This window comes from Suricata suricatta, chromosome 5 (assembly GCF_006229205.1).
Source record: "Suricata suricatta isolate VVHF042 chromosome 5, meerkat_22Aug2017_6uvM2_HiC, whole genome shotgun sequence".
Classification (NCBI taxonomy): domain Eukaryota; kingdom Metazoa; phylum Chordata; class Mammalia; order Carnivora; family Herpestidae; genus Suricata; species Suricata suricatta.
Window position 1 is genome coordinate 152,007,614 of NC_043704.1, and position 21,546 is coordinate 152,029,159.

At 44.9% G+C, this 21,546-nt stretch overlaps 1 protein-coding gene across 1 annotated transcript in view; it reads right to left on the reverse strand.

The window, feature by feature from the left end:
* ULK4 (unc-51 like kinase 4) overlaps nucleotides 1–21,546 on the reverse strand; it is a 492,439-nt gene that overhangs the window by 5,071 nt on the left and 465,822 nt on the right. The gene's annotated exons all lie outside the window — the stretch shown is intronic.

Consider the following 21,546-nt stretch of genomic DNA (forward strand, 5'->3'; position numbering starts at 1 on the left):
CTCAAGAAACAAACCCCATAAAATTGTTTACAAACTCCTAGGCTCACCCTCAACCCATGCATGCATGGAATTGATCCAAATGGCATACCAAAAACCTAAGGAACTGAGCTAATAAACCTCTGCCCAGATCCCAGACGGACTCCTAAAGGATAGACACACAAGATAGGTCCAAATAGCATTGCAAATGCTTTGAAACTATTGGCATTGAAATTACTATTCCAGCCTGCAAACTGATCCTAATCAATTTTCTACAGGGTTCCAACTAGACACAGTGTCTCATAAATTTAAAATAGCCATGATAAAAGCCAGAATTGCTCAGCATACAAATAACCATGAAAATCTCAACTCACATGAGAAAAGACAACGAAAGACAATAAATAACATGATGACACAGATGTTAGAATTATCTGATACTTAAAAGTGTTATAAAAATGCTATAACAAGTAATCACTAATGATCTTGAAACAAATATTAAAATAGAATGTAACACTCTTAAAATAAGTATTAGAGTAAAACAGTATTAAAATAGAATAAACCATTACAATAGAATGTAAAAAAATTAGAAGATATGAAAAAGAACCAAATGAAAAATTTTTTTAATGTTTTATTTATTTTTGATACAGAGAGAGACAGAGCATGAGAGGGGGGCGCGCAGAGAGAGAAGGAGACACAGAACTGGAAGCAGGCTCCAGGCTCTGAGCTAGCTGTCAGCACAGAGCCTGACGTGGGGCTTGAACCCACGGACGTGAGATCTGACCTGAGCCGAAGTCGGAGGCTTAACCGACAGAGCCACCCAGGCACCCCCCAAATGAAAATTTAGAAAAATATAACCCAAAACTTTTAAAAGCCATGCCAAATGGATTCATTAGCATACTGGAAAGAGGCAGTGAACATGAAGACTGATCAATAGAAATGGACTAGTCTGAGCAGTGAGAAAAAAGTTCGAAAACTTTTTGGACAGAGCTTCAGTGATCTGTGGGACAACAACAGTTTTGTGGCACTGGAGTTCTGGAACAAGAGGGCAGAGCATGAATGGATGAAAATTATTTGAAGAAATTGTAGCTAAAACTGGTCCAAGTTTTTATGAAAGACATAAATCTACAGATTCAAAAAAGTGAAAGACTCTCAAACAAGATAACCCCAAAGAATCCCCCTCCAAAAGCATCATAATAAAATCTACTGAGGACAAAATATTATGAACACAGGCAGAAAATAATATATTACTTATAGGAGAACATGGATTTGAATTACTGTGGATTTCTCATCACCAGAGATCAGAGTGATACAACACTCCCTCTCTCTTTGCGCCTCCCCACTCATAGTTTCTCTCTCTCAAAAATAAACATTAAAATTTTTTTTAAAAAGGAGTGACACAACATTTTTAAAGTGCTAAAAAAGAAAACTACTGAATACTGAAAATGAACCATGGACTGAAGGGGGAGGGGGAAGGAGGGGGTGATGGTCATGATGGGGGGCACTTGTGGGGAGAAGCATTGGGTGTTATATGAAACCAATTTGACAATAAACTATTAAAAAAAGTATCAAAATAGAATTCCATATCTAGCAAAAATATCATTCAGGAATTAAGGTGAAATAAAGACATTCTCCAATGAAGGAAAACTAATAGAAGCAGAACTTCTCTAAAAGAATTACTAAAGGAAACTCTTCAGGGGCGCATGGCTGGCTCAGTTGGAAGAGCATGTGACTCTTGATCTCAGAGTCGTGAGTTTGAGGCCCGCGCTGGAGGTAGAGATTACTTAAATACATAAACTTAAAAAAATAGGGAAACTCCTCAGAGAGAAAGAAAATAACACCAGAAGGAAACTTGGAACATTAGGAAAAAAGGAAGAGCAACAGAAATGGTAAATATCTGAGTAAACTATTACACACAATTCCCTTTATTTAAAATACATTTGGTGGTAGAAGAGCAAAACATAGAATATTATAAGGTTTTCAACATATGTAGATATAAGAAAAGTGGAACATAACAGGGGAAGGGTAGAGGAATCTATTATGTGGTAATGTTTCTATATCATAAATGAGGTGGTAAAATACTGATTGTAAGTAGAATGTCAAAAGTAAAGTCTTTCATAGTCCTAAAGGCAACAACTAAAAACACTTAAAGAGATAGTAAAAAAAATACAATAGACAAACTGTATACTAAAAAACGTTCAACAGCTTAAAAGAAGTCAAGAAGGAAAAAAACCAAGAAAATGAAAACAGAGGGGATAAACATAAATCAAGTAAAAAGGTAGACTGTATCCTAACATATAAAGAATTACATTAGGGGCGCCTGGGTGGCTCAGTCAGTTGAGCTTCCGACTTCAGCTCAGGTCATGATCTCACGGTTTGTGGGTTCGAGCCCCGTGTCGGGCTCTGTGCTGACAGCTAGCTCAGAGCCTGGAGCCTGCTTCAGATTCTGTGTCTCCCTCTCTCTCTGAGCCTCCCCTGCTCATGCTGTCTCTCTCTGTCTCTCAAAAAAAAAAAAAAAAAGATTTACATTCAATGTAAATGATCCAGATGCAACAAATCAGAGAGGATTTTCTACAATGACCAAAAAAAAAAAAAATGACCCAACTATATACTATTTACAAGAATCCTAATTCAAATAGTGTGAGATAGGTTGGTTAAAGGTGAAAGGATGAAAATCATGCAAAAACGAATCAAAAGAAAACTAGGGCTATATTAATATCAGACATAGAAGACTTTGGAACAATAGCAAAAAAAACTAACCAAGGATAAAAAGATTTTGTCCAAAAAGATTTAATGACAAGTGTGCACTCATTTAGCAATAGACATTAAACATACACAAAGCCGGGGTACCTGGATGGCTCGTTCAGTTAAGTGTTCAACTCTTGATTTCAGCTCAGGTCATGAGTTCATGGGTCATGGGTTTGAGCCCCACATTGAGCTTTGTGATGACAGCAGGCAGAGCCTGCTTGGCATTCTCTCTCCGCCCCTCCCCCAACTCAAACTCGCACATGTGTTTTCTCTCTCTCTTAAAATAAATAAACTTAAAAAAAATACATGAAGCAAAAACTGATACAACTGAAAGGAAAAACATACAAATATAGTTGGAGGTTTCAGAACTACTTTCAGTAACAGAATGAGTAGATAAAAATCAGCAAGGACATAAGAGTTGAACCACATCATCAACTAACTGGATCTCATTGGCATTTGTGGAGCACTAAACCCATCAATAACAGAATATACAAATTTTCCCCAAGAAATCAGCAACATTTGCCAATTAATGTATACAATATTCTGGATCATAAAACAAATTTTAACTAATATAAAAGAACTGAAACCATATAAACTACATTTTAAATCATAAACTAGAAGTCAATAAAGGTAACAGGGATATCTCAAATCCCTTGGAAATTAAACAACTTACTCCTAAATCATCTGAAGATCAAAGAGGACATCCCAGGGAAAATTAGAAAATATTTTAACTTAAAAAAATGACTATACAATATATCAAAATCAGTGGATGATGTTAAAGCAGTGCTTAAAGATAAATTTATAGTACTAAATGCTCACATTAAAAAAGAAGAAAAGTTTAAACCAATAATCCAAGCTTTCATGTTAAGTAACTAGAAGAAGAGTAAGATAAACCAAAACTCAACAAGGCAAGGAAAAAGGAGCAGAAATCAAAAGTAATGTGGTAGAGGTAAGTCCAAATATTATCAATATCTACATTAAGTGTGCATTTAACAAATGTACTATAAGTAAAAGACCAAGATTTTGAGACTAGATATAAACAAAATAAAATACAACATAACTACATACCGCTTATTAAGAAATATACCTTTTATTTTTTCCCCTTTTATTTATTTACTTTGAGAGGAGAGAGAGAGAGAGAGCACAAGCAGGGTAGGGGCAGAGAGAGATAGGGAGAGAGAATCCTAAGTAGGTTCTACACTGTCAGTACAGAGCCTGACACAGCCTCTATACCATGAACTTTGAGATCATGACCTGAGCCGAAATCAGGAGTCACACACTTAACTGATTGAGCTACCCAGGTGCCCCAAAACATACCCTTTGAAATATAAGGGCACAGACCAAATGAAGGTTAAAGAATGAAAGCAGATGCTACCCAAACAGTAACCAGACAAAGCTGGGGGAACTACTACCAGACAAGGTAGACTGTGAGCCAATAATCATAACTGGAGGCAAAGAGAGACATTTTGTATTTATAGAAACATCAGCTGACCAGTAACATATACCAAGTCTAAATTCTTTAAAAAAATTTTTTAATGTTATTCTTGAGAGAGAGAGAGGGACAAAGGTGAGCAGAAGAGGGGCAGAGAGAGAGGGAGACATAGAATCCAAAGCAGGCTCCAGGCTCTGATCTGTTGGCACAGAGCCCAATACGGGGCTTGAACTCATAAATCATAAGATCATGACTGAAGCCAAAGTTGGATGCCCAACTGACTGAGCCACCCAGGTGCCCCTAACAAGTCTAAATTCTAAATGTACGTAATAACGGTCTAAAAATAAATTTAAAAAAATAATGAAACCAAAGGGAGAATTTGACACCAAAATTATGGTTGGATGACTTTTCAATCTCTCTCAGTAACATGCATATAAGCATAAGAATGGACACAGAAGTTTTATACAAGATTAGCAAACCTGACCTAATTGACATACATGGAAAAATCTATCTAACAACTTCAGAATATATGAAGAATACGTACATATATGTATTCTTTTCAAGAATACATGGGAAGTTTTCAAGATACATCATCTGCTGAGTTATAAAACAAGTTCTGACAAATTCCAAAGATATTAATACAATAAAATGACAGGATCTGTATGCTAAAAACTACAAAATGTTAATGAAAGGAAAAAAAACCCTAAATAAATGAATATACAACGTTCACGAATTAGAAGACTCAATAAAGATATTACTTCTCCCCAAATTTAGGTTTAATGCATTTCCTATCAAAACCCCAGAAGTATTTTATGTAGATACAGGATAGCTGATCCTAAATTTGCAGGGAAGAGCGAAGGAACTGGAATAGCTAAAACAATTTTGAAACAAAGCAGAATAACGTTGGAGGAACCACGTTACACAATTTTAGAATTTACTATATAGCTACAGGAACCCTGAGTGGTATGGCAGACATACAGGTCAATCAAACAGAATTGTTAGCCAAAAAATAGTCCCACATAAATACTATCAATGTTTTAACAAATGTGCCACGGTAACCGAATGGGGGAGAGACAGCCTTTCGAACGAACAGTGCTACCACAAAGGATGCCCATTTCCAAAAATATGAACCTAGGCACACATCGTACATCTTAAATAAAACACAATTCAAAATGAATCATTGATCTGAATGTATAAAATCTAAAACTATAAAGTGTCTAGAAGAAAACAGAAGAGAGAATCTATGTGACCTTAGCTTTGTTGGTGAGTTTTTAGATACAATATGAAAGTACAACAAAAGAGAAAAAAACTGACAAATTGGATTTTACCATTATTAAAAACTTGGCTCTTTGTAAAATATCGATAAGCACAGATAAGCACAGACAGGGAGAAACAAATGCGATTCACACGCCTGATAAATGACTTTTATCTAGAACATAGAAAGAACTCTTAAAATTCAACAGGAGAACAACCAATCTAGTCTTCTAAATGGGTAGAAAATCTCAATTGACACTTCACCAAAGAAAGTATGATGGGCGCCAAATGAGACTATGAAAAGATACTGAGTACCATTTGTCCTTAGGGAAATGCAAATTAAAACTGCAACGCCATCCCACTACGGGCATATTAGAATGGCTAAAATCCATAAAACTAACAATAGCAGACGCTGCTCAGGAAGCAGAAACTCTCATTAGTTGCCGTTTGGAATGAAAAATGGCTCATCACTTTGGAGGACAGTTAGGCAATTTCTTATGAAATTAAACAGTCTTACCACATGGCCCAGCAACTGCACACTTAGGTATACACCCAACCACACGGACAACTATGTTCGCACACAAGCCTGTACGCCAAAGCCCATAGCAGCTTAATTCACAATCACTAAAAAGCAAAAGGAACAAAGATGTCCTTCAACAGGGAAATGAAAAAGCAGTAGGGAATGCATTCATGCGTTACTTGGTATATAGGTCTGACTGGGCTTTCAGAATGACGGATCAGTCAAGTCTGGATGATTTTGAAAAGATAGGCGTTTTAATTTACCGCTCTAAATTATTTTGTCCTGTGATCCCAATTTTCTTTAATTCGTCAGGCTGGTAAATCAGGACTTCCAGTGGCTGTGAAATGATCCTTAGGGGCCGCCTGGGTGGCTCAGTTGGTTAAGTGTCCGGCTTCGGCTCAAGTCATAATCTCACAGTCCCAGTCCGTGGGTTCGAGCCCCACGTCGGGCTCTGTGCTGACAGCTTGGAGCCTGGAGCCTGCTTTAGATTCTGTGTCTCCTTCTCTCTCTGACCCTCCCCTGCTCGCACTCTCTCTCTCTGTCTCTCAAAAATAAATTAAAAAAACATTAAAAAAATTTTTTTAAATGATCCTTAGGAGTGAATCACTCCTTTCTCCCAGAGTTTGGGCTCCTCTCGGGCCACTAAAGGTTCTAAATTAAGATTAACCAACCTGATTTTAGAAACATTCCACGGTACCTACCAGACAGTGTGGCCCTGAACCTTCTATTTTCTCGGTACTTAAAACTTTGTTGAAAACCAAATTGTGGGGCTGCTCAGAAGCCGTCCTATCTTCTTCTGTGCTACTGAAGCAGAGAATGTTTTGCCACACACTAAGACCCATAGAAAGATCTCAGTGATGTAGAAGTGACACCTGTCCATCGTGACAGCGAGTTTCTGGCTCAGCAAATACTGGAGAACATCTCATGTTCATGATTAGAGAAGTCAAGAAAGAGCAGGGACTCTTTAAGAAAATAAATCATGTAAGAGGAGCCTGGCGAAGAGTGTAAACACAACACGTCTTCCTGTGATCTCTGTTTTCATCACTAGCACTCAGTGAATTCCCATAAGCCAAGACAAACTCTTTATTTTCCAATAACGCACTGCAGCAGAGGTTCCTGGGCCTCTAGGAGTCCATGGATTATGTTATTTCAAAATGCCCGTTTCCTGTGAACAGAGTCCTGCCTACCTCCCATTCCTCCTCAGCTGAATATGGAGGGCTTGGTCATTCTCTCACGCTGGGACTTCTGACTTGTAGCTGTGTGGCTAATATCAACCAAGATGAAAACGTGGATTATACTAAACACGCGCAATTCACATGGTAGACAGGATCCTTCACAACATGGGGTGTTTAAGAAAAGGATCAGAAAAAGTTGGGAATTTGAGCTTCGAATGAAGATCAACCTCGAAGATTACTCCTCCACTTCGTTCAATTGGGGACATACACACAACAGATCATGTGCTTCGGGCAAACACTTGACTCAGGTAACTGGCTACGGTCACTTGAACCTGGCATGTGTCAACCAGCGCTCATGCGTCACCGGGTGTAACCAAAACACTGAACGGGGACGCAAGTGTCCTGCAGAATCAACCTTCAGACTGCCTCCCAGGCTCACGAACTGTAAGGGAGTGGCTTTACATACACCCTAGAGGACGGAATTGGGGTTGGCTCGTTTCGGGAATTCAGCTTCCCAAAGGCAAACTGACAAAAAGTGTCCCACTGCCCCCCTAAGGGCAGGGCACTGAATTTGGCCGGCCCCCTCAGTTTGCAGGTGAGGCTGTGACAACAGACAGGATGGTGGCTTGCCCAGTGTCACAGGGGCCCCTGAGGGACAAAGCCAGGCTGGTGCCTGTACTCTTTATCTAAGGTCATAAAAAATGAGTGACTCAGAACTTTCACTTTCTATCACTGTGGTATATCATGAATTCATGCTCATAAACATGACTCACAGCATCGTCCTCACGAAGCTCATAAAATGCTCCAGGACGAGCTTCTCTATTTAGAAATGGTGCTGGGAACAGGGACATACGTGGCGGCAGCCGAGTCAGGCCTGGGCAGTCATGGGGTGTGTTTATGAGGGCACAGTGACAGAGGCCTGTGTCTTCAGTGATCCCGAATGCGTGTGGCGAAGGGAAGCCAGGTTAGCTTCAGTTTTCTAACCCGAGAGGCCTCCAGACAGGTCCAGGCAACACTTAGAAACTAGAAAAAACCAGGAGATGAGACAGGCAGCAGTGAGGCAGGCCAGGTGCTCCCCGACGCTGTTATTACAGACACGGTTCACACAGGGGAGGACTGTCTTAATTCTGCGGCCTTCAGACCTCACAAACACAAGTCAAAACAGGCAGATAACGATGACAACTCTACTTCAGAGAGTTTAGATTTCAAAAATAAACCCATACATTGAGCCCCTTTATTCAGTTCTCTTAACATATACTTTGTCTTCGCTCAGCTGAGGTTTTTTAGGTGACTTCAAAGCCATTTTTACCAAATGCATATTGAGACAGGCCACCCCTTGCTATCAGGTGCCAGGATGGAAGCTGGGGAAGAACTTCTGGGAGGTGAAATAGGGTCTGGCCGTTCTTCCCCCAGGCTTACCTGGTGTTACAGTGCTCGCTCTGGGCCTCTCCAGAAACTTCTTGAGCTGCTGCCAGGGTCTTGCCTCCCACATCAGATTAAAGCAAGACTATATTAACACCCCCTACGCTGCACCCAGGCCCGCATGCTCATATGCCTTCTGTGATCCTGAGCGCACCTGTGGTAAGATGGGGTCATTCTCTCGCAGCTTTTGGGGCCTCAGGAAATCCATGCCTTTCCTGAAGTCCATTTAAAAACTTTCTGTTCCTCTCCTAAAATGTGTATGGAACCAGAAAAGGCCCCAAATAGCCAAAGCAATCTTGAAAAATAAAATCAAAGCTGGAGGCATCACAATCCTGGACTTCAAGCTGTATCACAAAGCTGTCATCATCAAGACAGTATGGTACTGGCACAAGGACACTCAGATCAACAGAACAGAATAGGGAAGCCAGAAATGGGCCCACAATCATATGGCCAACCAATCTTCGACAAAGCAGGAAAGAATATCCAATGGAATGAAGACAGTCTCTTCAGCAAACGGTGCTGGAAAAACTGGACAGCGACCTGCAGAAAAATGAACCTGGACCACTTTCTTACACCAGACACAAAAATAAACTCAAAATGGATGAAAGACCTAAACGTAAGACAGGAAGCCATCAAAATCCTGGAGGAGAAAGCAGGCAAGAACCTCTTTGACCTCACCTGCAGCAACTTCATACTCGACACATCCGGAGGCAAGGGAAACTAAAGCAAAAATGAACTATTGGGACCTCATCAAGATAAAAAGCTTCTGCATGGCGAAGGAAACAATCAGCAAAACTAAAAGATGACCGACGGAATGGGAGAAGATATTTGCAAACAATAACAGATAAACGGTATCTAAAATCTATCAAGAACTTCTCAAACTCAACACCCAAAAAACAAATAATCCAGTGAAGAAATGGGCAAAAGACATGAATAGATACTTTGCCAAAGAAGACCTCCAGACGGCCAATCAACACATGAAAGAAATGCTCAGCATCACTTATCATCAGGGAAATACAAATCAAAACCACAATGAGATACTGCCTCACAGCAGTCAGAATGACTAAAATTAACAACTCAGGAAACAACAGATATGGGCAAGGAGGTGGAGAAAGAGGATCTCTTGCACTCTTGGTGGGAATGCCAACTGGTGCAGCCACTGTGGAAACCAGTATGGAGGGTCCTCAAAAAATGAAAAATAGAACTACCTTATAACCCAGCAATTGCACTACTAGGTATTTATCCAAGGGATACAGGTGTGCTGTTTCAAAGGGGCACATGCACCCCAATGTTCATAGCAGAACTATCAATAATAGCCAAAGTATGGAAAGAGCCCAAATGCACATCGATGGATGAATGGATAAAGAAGATGTGGTGTATATATATATGTGTGTGTGTGTGTGTGTGTGTGTGTGTGTGTGTGTGTGTGTATTTATACACTCACACCCACATATATATACAATGGACTATTAGTTGGCAATCAAAAAGAATGAAATCTTGCCATTAGCAATTATGTGGATGGAACTAGAGAGTATTATGGTAAGCGAAATTTATCCATCAGAGAAAGATAAATATCATATGACTTCACTCATATGAGGACTTTAAGTTACAAAACAGATGAACATAAGGGAAGGGAAGAAAAATAACATAAAAACACAGAGGGGGACAAAACACAAGAGACAAGTCTTAAATATGGAGAACAAACAGAGGGTTGCTGGAGGGGTTGTGGGAGGGGGGATGGGCTAAATAGGTAAGGGGCATTAAGGAACCTACTCTTGAAATCATTGTTGTACTATATGCTAACTAACGACGTAAATTAGAAAAATAAATTACAAAAGAAAACTTTATGTTCCTCGGTGAAAGCAAGTGAGCACCTTCTGCCCAGGACTAATAAGCAGGGGATGACTGGAAGGAAAGCAGGAGGCATCCCGGATTCCTGTCAGTGGATCTGCTGATCCCTAAGGAGTGAGGGGCTCCAGCCAGAACCTACACCGGGGCGTCTCTGGGGAAGAGACAGGACTTGCAGATGAGGCAGCCCCGGTCACCAGGACTTGCTCATCTGGATCTGGCCCAGATTCCCGTGAACTCAGGCTCTCTGGAGGGGGACGGGGAGGTTATACTAAGCCTGCATGGTCCTGGGGCACACACAGTACTGCCTGTGTCCAGACTGACCACAATGGAGGCGTTCTTCCATGTTCTGCAGGGAGTACCAGTTAGCTTTGGTTTGCAGTTGAGCAGCACTGAGGCCCAGAGAAATAGTGGCAGCTGGAATATATTGCTCCTCAAGTTGAAGAAGGCTGGTCCCGAAGAGGAAGAAAATGGCTGAGCACGTCTTGTCCAAGAGCACCCATGAGTATCCAGGTTGCGTGCTCAAGAACTGGGGAGGCAGGGACTGTGCCCAGGGCATGAGCAGGTGTGCACGGGCAAGGCTAACAGAACCTAGGCTCCAGGTAGGAACTGTTGGGATTCACCTTTGTCTATGAGACTATTTGAGCTAAAAGACCTAGGAGTGAAAAGGCCTCGGAATTGGGGTCAAGAAAGGACACGGACACTTCTGAGGTACTATGTTCAGAAACAGAGTTAAGTACTTTCAAATATGATTTTCTTTTTGACAACCTTGAAAAATAAGTACTAGTATGCTCACTTCCCAGAAGAGGAAATGGAGGCTACCAGGGCTTATGTGACTGCCGGAGGTCACCTGGCCAGCAAGCACGGGCACTAAGACCCAGTCTACCCAACTTCAAGACCCCTGCTCTTCCCAAGAGACTACTACAGCCTTACATCTGCTGCTGAGCACCCTGCAGAGCCTTCAGCCAGTTGGCTGGGTAACAAAATAAGGGACTGACTGATGAAGTGTGGTTTCACCTCCCGCTCCTCCACCTCCATGCTGGCGATCTGGTGGAAAGGCTTGCCCGCTCTGTGCTGCTGGGCATCCAGGCCCGTGCAAACCAGGTAGCACCCTCTGCTCCCCACCATTGTTGTTGTTGACTCTCATCACTTTCAGGGGGAGCAGGGACCACAGAATCTCTCTTGTAGACTGAACTGGAGTTCCAGAGAAGGGCTCTGTGGGTCATAGGGTCTGGTAAATTGTTCCTGATGTGGCAACCACCACTCATTTGGTGATTTCTCTCGTGCCTGGCTACCAGAAGGCTTTATGCATCCCTCCCTGCGTCCATGGTTGAAGGTCTGTCCTTGCTGCTGATGGACAGGGAGTTTTCTGGGTTGCCATTGTGGACCAGTATTTCCTATTCTCTTCACAAGAACCCTGTGCGGAAGGTCTTCCATAATCCCATGTTAGAGACGAAGTGACGGTGGCATCCCCCACCACTGGGCAGTAGTGGTGCTGGGATGGAGATGAGGCCTGGCAGCCTCTCTCCTCTGCTCCCCCTGCCCTAATCACCATGCTGCTCTCTGCCTTCCCCCCCATCAGGGTCTGGCTGTGGAAGCACTCATCAGAGACGGGGCCAGTGTCTGAGCAGGGAGGGTAGGAGCCGACGTTACCCATGACAGTGAGAAGGCCGGCATTCTGGCGCAGGGGAGGCCAGCCCCTGCCTGCAGGAGCCCGGGTCCCTGGCTTTAGCACCACAGCCTCTAGAGCTGGGGTCAAAGTGGGAAGCACTCTCCTTCCAACTGACATTTCCAGATTCGGAAGGGCAAGCTGCCGTTAGTGAGAACACACTAGTGTGCGAGGGTTTTCTTCTTTCTCTCGACTTTTCCCTCCTCCTCCTCCTGGGGTCCGTATGCTTCCCAGTCTAGCCTGCCGCCCCTGTTCTACTCTCCTGCCTGTACCTCTGGGCACCTGCTGAATCCAGGGGCCACGGAGACGCTGTGCTCAGGATTTGAATATTTTTCCTTTTCATCCCATAAGACATGATTATTTTCTAGAAGAAAATTATCCGTATCTGCCTCCTCCTCCTTTTTAGGCTAGCCGATTCTCTCATCTCTCTGGGGCAGTAAAAATGCCCTTATTGCTTAAAACTGTCCATAATTATGTCAGTTTCTAGCCATTAAATCTAGCAAGTTTAAAATGTTGGATATAATACAGCCAGTTTGGGAAATCTTTTAAGCCTGACCCAACTGACTAGTTACAACAGCCAGGTCCTAAATATGTGAGGAAAAAGCAGTTTTAATTGGCAAAGCATTATGACTGTGTACCTTGTGTGCATATAAAGATAAACTAGCGGATGGCCCAGAGAAAGTTCCAGTGAAAGAGAGGATGAGACCACGCCATTCTCCTCAGAGGACCTGGTCCAAGTGCTTAGAAGGCAGACATGAGGGAATGGATTTCCAAGGCAGCGGTGTGAGGACGTCAACCGTGGGACCTGGCTGCCGCCTTTTGCTCACAGGAGAAGCTACTCAACGTAGCAGCTGTCATGTGACTCGGGAAGCACGGGAACTTGGGTCACAGGCAGTGCAGAGCTCTGGGAGTAGCTGGAATTTGAACTTAACCCAAGAAATTCCCAGGTCATCCTTAGGAACACTGTATGGTCACTGAGGTGTCTGTTTGACAGGGGGATCCCTAATTTGTGGAGTGCGGTGTAGACGTGTAAGGGAGGGGGCTTCGACGTGGGAAGGAAGCAGGTAGGAGAAGCGGCTTAACCGTCCCCATTTCCAGCTCTGCTGCTGACCCGTCTACGGGGTGGGGAGACCAAGCAGAGTCGTGTCGATGTCCCGTCGGCAAGGCTTCCCTCTTTCCTCAGTCCCTCACTCCCCCAAGCGAGGACACCGTCACTCACTACGCCACCGTGCTGTGATTCGCTCCTTATAAATGAGAACAATCTGGAAACCGCGTGCAATGTAAAGCAGAAATGTACAAACCACACGTGGGACAGGACTACCATGACATAAAGCGGGTGTGGGCACTTGCTATGTTTGAAGCCTCTAGTGTTCTAAGAAAATTGCACACCGAACCCTCGCTCCCAAGGCCCTCAGTGTAGTGACAGGCAGGCAGAAAAGAGGCCGCAACAGTACATGGAGGACACGTGAAAAGCCCGTTTGTCAACTGTAAACACGGCCAACGGAATAAACTACAAACATGAATCTATGCTCGAGACGACAGGGGGTACTGAACACCTACTATGTGCCAGACCCCGTTTGGATTCAGGGGATGCAGCGTGTGCAGGGGTGTGAGCGCAGAGCTGTGGCTGTGAGAAACACGATGAAAAAGTTGACGTGTGATGGGAGATGGCAGCTGGAGAAGGCAGAGCCGGAGGAGCGGAGAAACGGTGTGCGGCGGCGTGGCCGGGACCGTCCCCCTGCAGACGGCGTGATGAGCGTGATGCCAGCCATGATGGGGCCTGGGGACCTGCGTTCTGCGGAGGGGCAAGGACAGCAGCCAGGGTCCTGAGGTGGGAATGACGCCGTGGAGCCTGGTGGCCTGCGGGAGCAGGGAGGGGCCGCAGAAACGGTCCAGGTGGTGCCGACGGGGACAAGGAACCGTACCCAAGAGCTCACCTGCCAGCCGGGGATCCCAGAGCACGCCGCCTGGTTCCCTCCTGACCTGCCTTCCCACTGCGCCTTCAATGAAGCAAAGACGGGACGCTGCCCCGACCTCAGTCCTCCGTGGAGGCAGGAGACAGCAGGTGGCTAGGAGGGGGAGTGTGTCCAACGAGCCAACCCTTTAAAGTGGGCAAAATGTCTATACCGTCCCTTTGGAGGGATGTGAGAAAAGTCTGCATCCTAGACTTCGTGACGTGGAAACAGAACCCTGAGATTTCTATCCGGAAAACATGGACATAGCGTACGTTTGAAACGGCTGACGTGATCACACAGGAATTCTGGGAGTGGACATAAACTCATCTACCGTTACTGGTGACCGTTTGAACAGACTTCCTAGATGAGCATTGTGTTTCTGGCTTACATTTGACATTTTAATAAACGGTGAAACTATTAGCTAAATGAGGCAAGTCTTCGATCGACTCCTGAAATACAGGTCACGACTGGAAGAAGAGTCAGTTGGTTATGGCCAGCCGTGAATTCTGCTTATGACCACGTGCTCCATGAGCAGAAACACCTTTCCTTACAAGTACAAGGGGGAGACAACAAGACGGTGGTCAACTCAGCCTGTCAAAGCCTTTGACAGAGGAAGACCCAGGCTCTTTGTTCACCCGCCCCACAGACCCTTAGAGACGCAGGACAATGGACTTCAAAGGCATCAAGTTGGGACCTGTAAGTTTGGACAGAGGGGCTCAGGCAAGAGGGACATGAGAGGTCTCGGCTGAGCCAGCACCCCAGAACCCTCAGTCTGGGCTGGGCCCCAGGCCTCCAGTCAGGAAGGCAAGTGAGGGGCCCCTTTGGGCTGGTGGGAAGACCCGCAGCCACAGGAACTCCAGCCGGCAACAGTGTGGGTGCAGGGAGTGGCCTCCTTGGGAGTGACCTGCATCCCTCCCTGGGATTCAAGGCAGGTGGCTTCCACGAGGCTCACCATCACCTCAGCAAGTGTCTTCAACACGTGTCAGAGTGAGGCCAGACACAGAGCCAATGGGGATGCCTGAGCCAAGGGTCTACTCATGCCTTTTTCTGCCTTGCCCTGTCCTCCAAACTTCACCTTGGACTTCTGAGACTGTCTAAAGGGAACACTGGGGGCTGCTTACATTTCCTCAAATTGATAAAACTTGGAAGAAAATGAAATGGAAAGAAAAATTAGAACACATTTGGTTTACCTGATTAAAGCCGTCGGGCACCTAGTCATCAACATCTAGGCCGGAGAGTGACGGCCGGACAGCTGAACATTCCCGCGGTGGCAGCTGTTTTTGCTGAGGGACTTGATCGAGCACTGAAAGACTTCGCTTGGACGCATTTTAATAATGACGACTTTGAGAAAATGAGTAGCCCCCATGAGCATCTCATCCTCCCCTCCCTCAGCAGACCACAGCACGGGGCCATTCCCTGGCTCCAGAAGGAGCGAGGGGAAGGGTAAAGTCTTTGGATTTCACCTCAGACTCCCGTCAGCTGTCAGCTGCCCCTCAAGTGTCCACTGTGCCCAGCTAGGTGGTGACAGGGAGCTGTGTGCGTGGCGGGGGTGGGTGGGCTTGGGAAACCACCAGGAGAAGCCTGCTCTGCTCTGGGCAAAGCTGGTGACCCACACGGCATGAAGCGGAATTGGTATCTACGGAAAACGTCCTGGACGAGGGCCAAACTGCCCCTGGGATAAAATTAACCCAAGCAAAGTCTCAGAGGCGTTGAGGGCACCATCAAAGAGCCTGGGTCTTCCTCTGTCAAAGGCTTTGACAGGCTGAGTTGACCAACCTCCACAAGCCTCTACCCCTCATTCTTTGTGGGTACTTCACGGGGCCAGGGCCAGGGAGGGGGAAGTGTGGCTGGTGTTGGGGACTAGACGGGCTGGAACCCAGGGAATTGTGGCTACCACACGGCAATCACTCATGGCCTCCTGCTGGGCCACGGGGGGCACTTTAAGAGGGAGGCCAGAGCTCTGGCTTATAGGAGTCTCTAATGGTGGGTCAGAGACTCTGGAAAAACCTCAGGTTGGCTGCTCCCACATCGCTGTAGGGCAGAGAGGGACACCAAGGGGCCTTGGAGAATTGAGGTCCCAGAGCTCTGAGACCCACAGGGACCCCCGCTCAACCTAGCCAGGTGCCGTGTGGGAAGTTCTCAGGAACAGGTGGTCTGGCCACAAACAGGCTAGACCATTGTTCCTCCACCCTGTGCTCATGGCTCACAGTACACGGTCAGGCCTCTTGGAAGCCTAAGAACACTGTCCGAGAGGAAAAGCTTTCAGATGAGGTGATACGTCTGGGACTTCCATGTGCTTCATGAGCTCAAATGCCAAAGTAGCCGCCGGAGGCGCTCACTGAACAGAGCAGGAGCCCGGAGGGAGGAAGGGCTTCCCAGGAGGGGACAGGGGCTCTCCCGCGCCTCCACCTAACTCAAGTGTTGCCACTATACCTTCCCTCAGACAGCTTCCTCTGACTCCCTCAGAACCAAAAACACCCTGCTTGGGACTGACGGACACCAACCAAGCCAATGCTTAATGGGACTGTGGGGCTGCCTGACATCTCTTAAGTGGAGAATGTGGCTGTGTGTGTGTGCGCATGTGCAAGAGAGAGAGAGAGAGAGAGAGAGAGAGAGGGAGGGAGGGAGGGAGGGAGACAATGTGCTGGGAGGGAGTGTTTTAAGGCTTTATACACTCACTTATCCTGAAATGAGGACCACAGTGGATGGCAAGAGGGGAAACACCGTAACTTCCGCAGGACTTCGAGGTCTTACCCTGACCACACTTGTTGTGTAGTCTTTCACGTGTGTTAGCCCAACCGACCTCAGAGTGAGCGGGGTCCTGCTGCTCTTCTCATTTTCCAGATGAGGACACTGCCACCTCGAGAGGCAAAGTGGCCAACCAAGGTCTCCTCGACCCAGAGCCCCTGGGCTCAGTCGTCAAGAAACACACTCCCAGTCAGGAGGGGACGTGAGCTGTGAGACTGTGAGGCCCGGGCGGCCTGCCAATAGGCCTCAAGGTGTGACTGCGGCTGATCGGCTGGCTTCAGGACAGTCCCTTGCTCCATATTGGTGCTTCTCAGGTGCAGCGGTTTGTTCCCCAGAGGCCATTTAGCCATGTCTGGAGACGTTTTTGGTTGTCACAACTGGGGTGCTCCTATCTAGCAGGTAGAGGCCAGGGATGCTGCTACACATCCCGCGTGCCGAGGACAGCTCCACGATAAGGAATTATCTGACCCCATGTCAATAGCACTGAGGTTGACGATCCCTGGGTTCGACACCAGATCCTTGCTCAGGCAGGTCATGCCGCCTTCTCATGGAATACCAGGATGCTTGAGGCACTTTAGAAGACCAGCTCCCCCCGTCCTGTTTTTTGCCCTATGTGAGGCTGTCTTGAAATAGCCTTTGTTCGCTACACAATACCCTTCCTTCTGTGGTATGTGGGTCTGTGGCCATTATGGGATGGGTCCCACGCCAGGATGAACTTGTGCTCCAAGGCTGCGATGTCCTGGCGGAGCAGCCTTGCGGGCTCCCAGGTTCCACCGTCCCTCGGGAGGCTCCAGAAAGCAAAGGCTTTGCACACCGCTGCTGGAGAGCCGGCCAAGGAGCGGGACCAGAGATGGGGCTCCCCGGCCAGCCCCTCAGCTGCCCTCTGCACCAACGCGCTCGCCGGCTACACGGACTCGACCAACCTGGAGGAGCTATTTTATATCCAGGCCAAACTGGCATTCGTCACCAGCTAATTCTTTTTGCCCATATGACCCACTTGAGTGAAAATTTCAAGCAAGCTTTAGTCACTCCTCTGAAATGAGTTCTGTATGAGTTTTAGAACAGGTCAGCATTCTGGAAAAAGTAAAGTGGATGAGCACGACATCCTTTTTTTTTTTTTTTTGTATTTAGAATATAATTATTCAGCCATCATTCCAACACATTCCTAGGAAGTTGATAATTTCATCCTCCTCCATTAGCTTCACTGAATTTCAATGCAAATCCATGAAAAGAAGGAAGGCCACAGCCTTCAATATTACATATCACCCACATGTCCTTTTATAGGAAATCCTAGAAACAGACACTGGGCCTAGGATAGACACATGGCTTCTAGGAGTTGATGGTCCCGTACAAATGCAGTCTTCCAGCATGTGGATGAGGCAGCTTCTGGAGAATGTAGCCCGATCCAAAAGCTCCCTTAATTACAAATATTATGAGGCTACAATCCATTTCACCCCATGACAAAAAGGCATGAGGATTCAGTTGCTACCTTGATGAGATGCCTCCGTTCATGAAAATGAAATTTGAGTTGGGATCACAGGAGTTCTGGCACTCTGTCAATGACATGCAACTTTATGAAAAACAAATTCTTATGCAGATCATCTACTTAATGGACCTTCATAGGGTTCCTTTAAATAGTATAATCTCCATGTCTCTTAAAGTTACTCAAATGATAAAACATTTCATTTTATAGTTTCCTATAAAATTAAATTACTTAATAAAAGAGAAGTGTACAATAATGTATTTGAACATAGCTGTAGTTTCAAGAGGGCTGGAGAAAGTCCTGGGCGCCGGCAGCCCGTGTTTTTCCCCACCCTCGATACTTGGTTATGACTCAACCTTCAGTTTGAGGGTACAATGAAAATAGTATTTATTAGTATGAACTGTTATGTGTGAAAATTAGACTGTTTTCTGTTTAAGATTGAGTGTATACACACACACATTAGAACAACTACACATAATACACATCACCTAAGCATCCCAGGATCATGACTGACAAGGCTGTTAGCTCAAGTTGGAGAACAAGAGATCATCATCCAGAGAAAAAATGATCTGTAATATACAATAAATGCTACTGCTCGAATAGGGAGTGCAGAGATAAGAGGTGAGGATGGACACACTCAGGGGAGGATATGAACGCCTAACCGAGAAAGGGTCTGAGGGCCAGGCCTAGACATCCACGTCAGGTACTGACTTCACCCAGCTGAGGGTCCGTGACCGTGTAAGAAGCCCTGGAGTGGCCCCGTGTGGCTACTCACCCACCCCTCGGCCCAGGAGACTCAAAGGTTTGCTCTGCACTGCTTCGGGGTCTCGGTCTCAGAGTCAGAAGTACAAAGACCTTAAGTCCGTTCCCTTCCTCTAGACCTGGTTTTTCTTTCTGTTTGCTTTGTTTTGTTTTGTTTCCAGCTTGTGTTGTTTTTTTTCTCTGAGTATATGGAGTTGGGGTGGACTCACTACCATTCCAAAGTTCAACCTCTGCCTTTCATTCTTGGATCCAAGGTAGTTGTGAGGCAGCACTACGTTGGCAGCCGACCCTGCTAACATGTACTGAGGCTGTGCGCCAGCTACTGCTCTAAGCACTTAGACAGGAATCGGCTCATTTGAGGTCCTAAGAGTTAAACACTGTGAATGTTCCCATTTCATACAGGAAGAGACTGTGGCACAGAAAGGGTACATTTCTCAGGAAGCTATTAAAAAGCTTAAATAGGGGCGCCTGGGTGGCTTAGTCGGTTAAGCATCCAACTTTGGGTCAGGTCATATCTTGCTGTTTGTGGGTTCGAGCCCTGCGTTGGGCTCTGTGCTGACAGCTCAGAGCCTGGAGCCTGCTTCCGATTCTGTGTCTCCCTCTCTCTCTGCTCCCCCCTCTGCTCACATTCTCTTTCTCTCTCTCAAAAATAAAATAAACATTAAAAATATATTAAATGGCTTAAAAGACACTGAAATTCAAATCCATAAAATGACAAAATCTGAGAAAAAGTGCATTTTTGTCTTCTATTCATTTTTTTGGTATTAAGACAAGTGACAAAGATTATTACAGTAACTCTTTTTTCTAAGCATGACATCTTCCTAAATTATTTTTTTTAACCATCTGTATCACATTTAGTTTTTACCTAGTTGATACAGGGCTTCTAAAATTGTGTCTTTTATGCTCTTCTATGTCTTTTTTTCTATTGTTTTCTATTTCCTTTCATTCTGTCTTCATGTATGAATTTTTAAGTTTTCTCAAGGTTTCATTGACATGATAGAGTACACAAAGAGAAGTTATACAATCTGCTAACTAGTACGTACGTGTACAACTGTATACATCCGTGAAACCAACACTATGATCCAGATGGTGAGGGACTCGCCATCCCCAGGGCTCCTCACGCCTATTTGTAATCTCTCCTTCTTCTCCTCTCTACCCCCACCTCCATCTCCAGGCAACCACTGATTTGCTTTCTGTCACTATATACTATTTTGCATTTTATAAAATGTTATGTTGGTGGAATCAGACAGTAGATAGTCTCTGTCTTGTTACTTTCACTTGATATAATTATGTTGAGACCATGCTGTAGAATGTATCAATAATTCATTCCTTTTTATAGCTGAGTACTCAGTACTCCATCTACACATGGATATACCGGTTTGTTAATCTGATCACTTCCTGGTTAACATTTGGGTTGTTTCCGGCTTTGGGCTATTACAAATGGAAATTCCATGAACTCTCATATGCTGCCTACAGAACTGCATGACCGCTTCTGATGACCGTCTCTTCTCTGCGCTGACCCAGCTTTCAATTGGGTGTCACCTTCCTTCCTACTGAAGGGCTTCTTGCAGTGCGGGTCTGTCTGCTGTTAATGAACTCTTTCAGCTTCTGTATATATAAACGTCTTTTTTTTGTCTTCAGCTTTGAAAGGTATTTTTTGCTAGCTATAGACTTTGAAGCTGACAGTATTTCCATTCACGACTTTAAAGGTGTTGTCTCATAGTCTTCTCTCTTGCATCGTTTCTAAAGAGAGACAGGCTGTCATCTTCATCATTGTTCCTCTGTATGTAAAGTTTCTTTTTCCTATGGCTACCTGGAAGGTAGTTTATCACTGGTTGTGAGCAATTTTGACTGTGATGTGTCTTTAGTTTTCATGTTTCTTGTGCTTGGGGTTCGCTGAACATATTGGATCTGTGGATTCATAACTTTCATCAAATTTAGAAAAATTCCAACTACTATTTGTTCAAATATGTTTGCTTTCCCCCTCTTTTTCAGGATCTCTAATGGCACATGTTAAGCTACTTGAAGTTATCCCAAAACTCCTTGATGCTCTTTGTCTTTTTATTATTCTGTGTCCCATTTTGGATAGTGTCCATAATTATGTGTTCAAGCTTAGCTCTTCTTCTGCAAGGTCTAATCTACTGTTGATTTCTTCCCATGTATGTTTCATCTCTAAGAGCTCTATTTAGGTCTTCTTTTTTAAATGTTTTTTATGTCTTTATTTTATTTTGAGAGAGAGAGAGACAGAGAGTGGGCAGGGGAGGGGCAGAGAGAGAAGGAAACATAGAATCAGAAGCAGACTCTAGGCTGTGAGCTGTTAGCAAAGAGTCTGACGCGGGGCTGGAACCCACAGACCATGAGATCATGACCTGAGCTGAAGTCGGACGCTTAGCCAACTGGGCCACTCAGGCGCCCCTCTATTTAGGTCTTCTTAAAAGATATATATTCATGTCTCTGGTAACGGGTTTAATTACACAGGACACGTTTATGATAACTTTTAACATCCTTGTCTGCTAATTCTAACATCTGGATTTGTTTTGATGGATTATGTTTTTCT